Raw genomic sequence first — 8,289 nt, 5'->3', positions numbered from 1 at the left:
CTTTTCTCCCTCCCCGCTACACTGCTGCTACGGAAAAGGTTTTTTCTAAAGGTTTTTTCCCTTAGAGTTCCCTCCTCCCGTGTTCTAAGCTCAGCTGTCTTACCAAAATCGAAGAATGCAGTGCAGGTGTTTTCAAATTCAGCTCAGAGGTTTCCTGATCACCGACCTGCAGATTTCAGGAGACGAGTCCTGGGCCCTTGGAACTCGTCCGTCCGAGGTGAATTTGCAAATAGCCGCCATCTCAGCATTTTGTTTGCTACATTTCTATACTTCTTCCATATTCTCTAAGTTGCTATGTCTTTAGGCTTGCTTTAAACTTACAGTGCTATTAAATCTACTCAACTGTGGCCTTTTCCTTTCAACCATTCCTCAACCAAATCCTCCACACTTTTTCCTTTTTCTTTTTGTGCCAACAGCGTGTTATGCCACATTTTAATCATTGTCTGCTTCATCACTTGTTGCATACATGAACAAAAGCATGGAATACAAACAACTAGCATCATAAGCACAGCTAAACACAACAGTTCAAACATGAGTAATGAACGCAACCATCCTGACAATCCTAAGCCTTTTAGCCAATCTAAAATATCTCATCCATTGCTAACTTGTAGGTGTTGCGTCAATTCCTGAAGCTTTTGAATTTGTTTGTGAATCGATTGTGAGTGATCAGACAAATTCATACAACACATACTTTCACAATTCAAATTATAAGCAAAAATCGTAGCCCTTCTTTCAAAGGCTGAGTTAGCCATGGTGTTAGACCAAAAGTCTGGGTTAGCCAATCATCTAGGGGATTTTGTGAAAGCTTAACCTCTGTCGTGTGCCTTTTTAGCCAGTCCAGTTGTGCATGTATTGATTGGCTATGATCGGATAAATTAAAGCAACACATCCCTTTGAACTCAGAGCACCCGTGTCCTTGAGCAAGAAGAAGGAAGTCAATAGTGGCTTTGTTTTCAAGAACCGTGTGTCTCAGGCTGTTTACGTCCTGAGTGAGTGCTGATATGACTTCCGTAGTAACATTTGCCTGCTTTATGGCCCAACATGCAAGTTTACTGTATTTGCTAAACAATCCTCTGTCCTTTGGATTAGTAAGATTAAGGGGTAACTCTATCAGGCAGGTTTTGAAAGGCTGTGAGACACTGGCTAATGACAGACAAAAAACATTAGTCCTGGTTGCATTTGCCCAAGTAACCTACACATTAGCATTTTCCAATATTGGAGGCATTGCGTTTGCCTCTCTTTTTAGATTTATGCCTCATTTTAGCAAAACGAGCACAAAGATCATCCCAGTCATTTTCTGGAATTACCCACTCTCTGGGGACACTTACTGTTTTACCACAGCATGTAGCACAAATATTTGAGCGTGCAGCAGCAAGCAAGCGTGCAGCGTGATGCTTTATCTCCCAGCGTACTCCGGCTATTATTCTTTGTTTCGGAGACTCAAACAGCTGGCTTGCCAAGTGGGTGGGAGGCCCTGTATCTTTTTCTAGTGCAGTAACGGGTGTCTCCCTGCGGTACCGATCAAAGCACAAGTAACAAATTCGAAAAAGTTTGTAAAGAATCCCCCTCTTCAGCAGGCAATATTACTTCTTGCCACTCATTTCCCTGCTGCCATGTAACAGCAGCTTTTTGTGACTTTTTCTCAGCATCTGTGAAAACTGTGATTGCTTCTGGGATGGGCTGTTCACTCCGCAGAGGTTTGCTCAGCCACTGTTGTTCTTCCACCTATCTCAAGGGTGGGGGCCACTTTACCGTTGTCACAACTGTAGCCCCTCCTCCCAGCAGAGCAAGGCCCACCTCCTCATGATTTTCAATGTACCATTGCAGTATATCTCGAGCTATTGGCAACAGAATAGTGCCTGGTTCATTCCCCGTAATCTGTCGTGCACGCTGTCTACCTTTATGGATAAGGACTGCCAACATTTCTGATTTTTGAAAAACAGTTTTACATTGTTGTAGGGGTGGCTGTAACCATTCTAATACCCGAATGTCTTTCTCCTCTCCCTTATTCTCACCCTTTTTCTTTAATTGCTGAACAAGGGCTCCAAGAAGATAGCATTTCCCGAGCCATATAGCCAAATCAATAGGCGGGAGAGGGTTACGACGAAAAGTACTGCTTTGCTGAATGATTTCAGCAAACCAAGAGCAATATTCCCATTGTGCTGTTGTCTCGTTTTGCCAATGAGAAATGTAACTTTTCTACGCTTTCCTTGCACATTCTTGTTTTAGACAAGTGCGAAATGGATTGGAAGGCGTGGCAGGTGATAAACACAAATTATCCTGACCAGATTGATTAACCCAAGTGACCCACATGTTTTGCCTTTTGTCTGTTTTTGGTAGCTCTGTGAGCTCAGCGGCGACAACACATATCCCAGTCAGCAGGATCCACCTGATGCATATGAGGTATCCCCACCCCATATTTGCAGGTTGTCTGCAATATGCGAGTAGCCTTTTGTGCCAACAGGCGACACACCTCTCTTTCTATTAAAAATACCAATTCCAGCCTATCTCTTTGACCTAAATCTTGAACAAGGTTTACTGCTTCTGGCACAGTACTGCACCCTGTATAATTTTTTATGGCGGTGTGCCAATTATAACGATGCCAATAAAAGGAGCAGCGTGGGCACCATGGCTGTGCAAGCTGCTGTTGAAAGACCCACCATTGTCTGCAACAAGCCTCACAATATATTTTTACCCAAGCACTACAGTTAGGCTTGTCGCAGTGCAGACAGTTAGAACTCTTAATTAATTGTAGTCGGGTGCTTTGTAGTTTATGCAACAATGTTAGTACATCAGTTCTATTTTCTACTACTAGAGGATTAGGCCACACTGGCTGGAGCCGAGCTATCACAGGTTGAAGGATCAGGAGCAGGCGATGCCGCTCTCGTTCTGCTGGACTGCTGGGTGTTGTCATTCACTGCTTGCATCCAGCAGCTGGTAGTCCACACAGGACCTGTGGGTGTAAGCACACACATGTGACCTCAACCAATATATTGTACTTCAGCAGGTCCAGTGTTAAGAATGCTGATCCTCCTGTAGAGTCAAAACCATAGTATCCTCTTTGTGTTTCCGAGCGATGTTCCGGAGCCAAGGTCGAAAATGGTAACAATTGAGCTATCTGGGTGCCAGCTGGAGTGAGCACTGGAGGATACAGTGTCCGTGCTAAAATACAAATCTCGCCTGTGAAATCAGCATCAATAAATTCCACAGTAATGTCCAATCCTTTTAAAAAAGTAGAAGATCATCCCAAAAGTAAAGCAGGAACCGACTGTCCCTGATAGGTTACTGGTCCCTTTACTCCAGTGGAAACTGGCACAGTGCAATTGTCCTTAATAGATATGTCCACTGTGGCTGCCAAGTCCAGGTCGAGGCTTCCGGAGGTGGCGGGGTGCAGGTCACTGGCTGCTGTACAGCTGCTATTTGTGTCCCGGCGCGGCGGCTGGATGGCGCGCTGGTCTTGCCATTTCCCGATTTCCTCTACAACAGTAGCACCTTTCTCGGTCTTTTCCGCCTCGCTTCAGCTGACTTGCTGTAACAGCAGCTTGGAGTGGAGCAAGAGCAGCAAAAACTTGAGCCTGACTACTCTCTGCCTGTTTCTGAAGTGTTTCACTTAGCTTTTTAATAGCCTTTACAATAAATGCCTGAGGCCCAGAGGGTACAGATGCTGCTTTCTCTAGAGCCTCTTCTACAGACCAATTAGCTCTCAAGGTGTTAACTAGGTTTTTTGTAGCCTGATTACTATTTTGAAGTATACAGTGTTTTAACATAGCTCCTTGCATATAGAGTGGCACTCTAGCATTTTCTATTCCTTCTACTAGTCGATCTACAAATTTACCTAATGGTTCTTTTCTACCCTGTTTTATTCTCATATATATATAGGGGTTCCATGTGGATCTTTTACCTTATCCATAGCAGCTCTAGCGAGTTTCATGACCTCTCAACATTTTTTCGGTCCTAACAGAGCCTGTGCCTCTGTTCTTGCATGCCATCGAGCTCTCTGATTCTATCATCTGTGCATTCCTTCGTTCTACTCCTTCTCTAGCTAGTGCACTCCATACCTCCCTCTGATTCCTGGCCATTACCTCTGTCAAATCTGATTCAATTTTAGGAATAGTTTCATCGCTCTCCCCAGTCCATGGTAATGGACATGAATCTGTCAGCTGACCCGCAGCGACTGGAGGCATTGGGGGAGCTGATGGTACAGAGTCTGCAGCTACTGTGTCCCCTTTGGTGGCACTTATTTGCTCTGGAGGCACATGTACTGTACATCCAGGAGGCAAGGGAAAGTCTGACTCTGATGAATATGTCAGATTCATTCCCTGGGCTGCTACTGCCTGCTGAGCTGCTTGTTTTTCTACTTGGTGTTGCAGCAGAGTATTATGTACTGCTCGCCACTGTTTCTCTAACTTCTTGGCTGTTTTATCATCATTTAAACTTGCTTCCCATATCTTATTTCTAAATTTTCGCCATTCAGAAAGCTCATGTACTGAATGGGGATTAATAAAGTAGCCTCTAGCATATCCCCATGTTAGTAATCTCGGAAGGTCTTTCCTTATGTCCTTAACCCCCCGTTTCTCTAACCCTGTCATAAATAAATCATATGCTGCTTGCCTGTCCATTATATCGTCAGCGCTGTTGCAACTCTCCGGCTTCGGCAGCACGTATGGCTCAGGACCACCTATATGGCTCCTGAGGGCGTTATCCCTTCCTCGTTTAACGCCGACCCGGTTGCATCAGGTCCCAACCCTACTTCTCCAACCGTGGCAGACGTGCACCAGGGCGCGGAAGCTCTTCTTTCGCCGTTTCTCTACCAGCCCCACCGATGTGAGCACCGGGGCGCGGAAGCTCTTCTTTCGCCAGGTGCAGGCAGACGTGCTCCCCCTTTTTCTTTTAGTCGAGACGAGAAGCAGCTTCAGATTCAGGTTCCTGTTTGGGTCCCTGTTCGGGCGCCATTTGTCGGAGAAGGGAGACGCGACACCATATGGTCATCAGCAGAACTCCGTTTATTCAAGTACAGTCTTAAGTTATATACTTTGCTTAATTAGCTCATACATATTGCAAAAGCCAAGCTCCTGATTGGTAGTGACTACACAATAGTTTACTTTATGTTATATCAGCATATTGCAACAGTTTGTATCGCCTTATAGCATTTAGTTCCTCTTTTCTCATCCTCATGCTGGCCTTGTCCTAGCTTCTAGTTACAATATTAGTCTGAGAGCTATTGTGTCCCTTGTCTTCTTGCCATTCCTGAGCCAGCATTCAAGCTCCATTTCTCAGCTAGCCTCTCCACAATGTGGTACTTTGTGATATGATTTAGTAGATGTGGTGGTATTCAGTTAAAGATTGGACTTGATGGTCTTGGAGGTCTTTTTCAACTTTAATGATTCCATGATTCTACAATTCTATGGTATTATGAAGAATACACCTCTCAAGATGTAATTACACTGCACGTTGTTTTACAAGGCTGTTGCTGCTTCTGGCCATGGATTACTGCTCTCTCTATGCTTTTGCATGGGAATTAGTATAAGAAATAATGTGAATCATGCAAATAAAACATTATCTTTCAGCAGTACTGATCCTGTAATTTGTATCACTCCAGTGACCTTGCATTCAGTGCATTCTACAGTGTGCAGTATTAAGCAGAACTTTACTCCTGTCGTTCTATACTCCCTCAGAGAGACAGGTTTGTTTCTGTCTTTCATTCTCTGAACATTCTGCATTTATCTACTCATAGAATACTAAAGTGTTCTTTTTATGTGCTACACTAGGAACCTTCTTTTGCTTTTTTTTTAACCATTTAAACCAAGATGACTGTCATGTGATCATTGACTGCATATGATTCCTTGAGTTAATAGGAGAAATGGTGTCATTGAGCTGTAATTACACAAATATTAGCATAATTCTAAGTGACTTGTATTTAACTTGTTTCAAAAATGAGGAAGCGGGATGATTGACTTGCTGAAATTCTTAACCTATCAAATAATGTAACAAAGGGCACATATAGCTACCATACTCCCACTCCTAGTTTTATGGATGAGAGCCCAAGTGATGAAGAAAGCCAGAGCCAGGTACCAAGGGGAGCCAGCTGTCTCACTGCTCCACAGATGTTTCCATGGTGGAAAATTCCATGTCTTTTATTATTTTGATGCTAAGTTTAATTACATGCTTTAGCTCTTAATGACACTAATTCAGTGTAACTGTCTGACACTGGCTTCACGATGCCCACTTATATTGTTGCCAGCTGAAGACTGTGATGAAGACCATCATGAGCTAAATTGTAAAGCATCAAAATGAACTCTTGAGTTATTTCATAAATATATTGTTTTAATGTGAACCATGGTTTTCCTCCATGAGCAGCAGCTAGTTTCTGCTTGTGTTCAATCTTTTGGGGAGGAAGGACAGTTGGGAGGTGTGAGGGGTTGGCTTTAGCTGGACACCAAGTGGCCCCCAAAACCACTCTGTCACTCCCCTCCTTAGCTGGACAGGGAAAATATAGTGAAAGGCTTGTGGGTTTGAGAGATCATGCACAAACGATCACCACCAGCAAACCAGACTGGTTTGGAAACTGAGGAAAGTTCATTTAATTTATTGACAAATCAGAGTAGGGAAGTGAGAAATAAAAGCAAGTCTTCCCTATCTCTCCCTTCTTCCCTGGGTTCAATTTCACTCCTGATTTCTCTACCTCCTCCCCTCCTCAGTAACACAGGAAGGTGGGGAATGAGGGCTGCAGTCAGTTTGTCACACATTGTCTCTGCTGCTTGCTCCTCATGAGGACTCACACTTTTCCAGTGTGGGCAGTGGAATCTCTGCTCTGGTGCCTGGAGCATGTTCTCCCTCTCCATCTGCACTGACCTTGGTGTCTGCGGGGCTTTTCCTCTCATACACTCCCAGTCCTTCTTTATCTGCCTACAATTGCTGCTGAAGAGTAACTTTTTTTCCTTCTTAAATCTGTTATCCCTGAGCACTACCGCTATTGCTGACAGTTCACCTTGGCCAGCAGTGGCTCTGCCTTAGATCCAGCTGGCATTGGCTCTGTTGGACACCAGGAAAGCTTCTTGCAGTTTCTCAGATAAAAATACTGGGGTGTTCCCCTGTAGCTACCCCGCTCCACTTCCCAAAGTCTAGCCATGCAAACCCAGTGCAGGTGGGCAGTGATAGCAAAGGGGAGCAGGCAGTGAGTGTGGAGGTACAACATTCTGTGATGATGTTCCTGCCTTAGAGTAATGTTTAGAACTACTCTCCAAGGCACTGGTCACAGCACCAAGACTGTCGGAGCTCACAGAATCATAGAATCACAGAGTGGGTCAGGTTGGAAGGCAATACCTGTTCCAACCACCCTGCTCAAGCAGGGTCATCCCAGAGCACATGGCACAGGATTGTGTCCAGATGATTGTGGAATATCTCCAGTGAGGGAGATTCCAGAACTTCTCTGGGCAAAGACGCTGTGATTCCACCACCTCTGTCTCAGACACATGGTGGTGGGATTCTTGGGGTTTTCCTTTGCAGGGCCAGGAGCTGGACTGCAATCAGTCATAGATTCACAGAAGGGTTTGGGTTGGAAAGGACCTTGAAAATCATCTCATTTCAACTCCTTGCCATGGATAGGGACCCCTAGACCAGGTTACTGCAAGCCCCATCCCTGACTATGAACACTTCCAGGGATGAGACAGCCACAGCTTCTTTGGGTAACTTGTACCATGCCCTCACTACCCTCTCAGAGAAAAAAATTTTCCTTATATGTAATCTAAACCTACTCTCTTTCAATTGAAGCCATTTCTCCTTCTTCTGTCACTGCAAGCTCTGGTAAATAGTATTGAATCTCTTTTCTGTAAGTTTTCTTCAGGTTGCAGTTAGGATGACCTAAAGCTTTCTCTCTTCCAGGCTGAACAGCCCCAGTTCTCTCAGCCTTACCTTACAGCATAAGTTCTTCATCCCTCTGATAAACTTGGTGGCCTCCTCTGGCCTGGCTCCAGCAGGTCCCTGTCCTTGCTGTGCTGGGAGCCCAGAGCTGGATGCAGCTCTGCAGGTGGGGTCTCAGCAGAGCGGGGCAGAGGGGCAGAATCCCCTCCCTGCCCTGCTGCCCACGGGCCTTTGGATGTAGCCCAGTACACGGGGGTTTCTAGGCTCCCAGCGCACACGGCTGGGCCATGTCCAGCCTCTCACCCACCAGGATGAGATCCTCCGATGATCGTTGCAGGTCCCTTCCAATGCAGAATACATTCTGTGGCTCTGACTTGTGCCAGGGCTGCTGAAGGGAGCGGTGACAGCCCGAGCCCGGGATGCTCCTGC

This window comes from Zosterops lateralis (assembly GCF_965231275.1).
Source record: "Zosterops lateralis genome assembly, chromosome: 2".
NCBI classification, from domain to species: domain Eukaryota; kingdom Metazoa; phylum Chordata; class Aves; order Passeriformes; family Zosteropidae; genus Zosterops; species Zosterops lateralis.
Note: the sequence above shows the minus strand (reverse complement) of the source record.